Here is a 1,255-nt window from a genome sequence, read left to right on the forward strand (position 1 = left end):
GACTATGTCTGCGAGTAAGTGTGCAGACGTTTTCAAAAGTGCTAATGGTGACTATGTGTTGAAAATTGCTCAAAGAACACATATTGATGACGTTATGAGGGGTAGATTGCCGGCCGCGGTGGTCTAGCGGTTCTAGGCGCTCAGTCCGGAACCGCGCGACTGCTTCGGTCGCAGGTTGGAATCCTGCCTCGGGCATGGATGTGTGTGATGTCCTTAGGTTAGTTAGGTTTAAGTAGTTCTAAGTTCTAGGGGACTAATGACCACAGATGTTAAGTCCCATAGTGCTCAGAGCCATTTGAACCATTTTTATGAGGGGTAGACTGGAGGCTGGTCAAACCACAGAAGGTCGTAGCACGGGACCTCCGTGTGCCACAAAGTGTGATCACAAGATTGTGGCAACGATTCCAGCAGACAGGAAACGGGTCCAGGCGCTACAGTACGGGATGTCCACAGTGTATAACACCACAAGAAGACCGATATCTCACCATCAATGCCCGCAGTCGATCACGGAGTACTGCAGGTAGCCTTGCTCGGGATCTTACTGCAGCCACTGGAACAGTTGTCTCCAGACACACAGTCAGTAGACGACTGAACAGACATGGTTTATTCGCCTGGAGACCTGCAAGGTGCATTCCACTGACCCCTGGTCACAGGAGAGCTCGTAAAGCCTGGTGTCAAGAACACAGTACATGGTCATTGGAACATGGTCCCAGGTTATGTTTACGGACGAGTCCAGGTATAGCCTGAACAGTGATTCTCGCAGAATTTTCATCTGGCGTGAACTAGGAACCAGATACCAACCCCTTAATGTCCTTGAAAGGGACCTGTATGGAGTTCGTGGCTTGATGGTGTGGGGTGGGATTATGATTGGTGCACGTACACCCCCGCATGTCTTTGACAGAGGAACTGTAACAGGTCAGGTGTATCGGGACGTCATTTTGCACCAGTATGTCCGCCTTTTCAGGGGTGCAGTGGTCCCACCTTCCTCCTGATGGATGATAACGCACAGCCCCACCGAGCTGCCATCGTGGAGGAGTACCCTGAAACAGAAGATATCAGGCGAATGGAGTGGCCTGCCTGTTCTCCAGACCTAAACCCCATCGAGCACGTCTGGGATGCTCTCGGTCGACGTATCGCTGCACGTCTTCAAACCCCTACGACACTTCAGGTGCTCCGACAGGCACTGGTCCAAGAATGGGAGGCTATACCCTAGCAGCTGCTCGTCCACCTGATCCAGAGTATGCCGACCCGTTAT

The sequence above is a fragment of the Schistocerca americana genome, chromosome 5, assembly GCF_021461395.2.
Source record: "Schistocerca americana isolate TAMUIC-IGC-003095 chromosome 5, iqSchAmer2.1, whole genome shotgun sequence".
Lineage (NCBI taxonomy): Eukaryota > Metazoa > Arthropoda > Insecta > Orthoptera > Acrididae > Schistocerca > Schistocerca americana.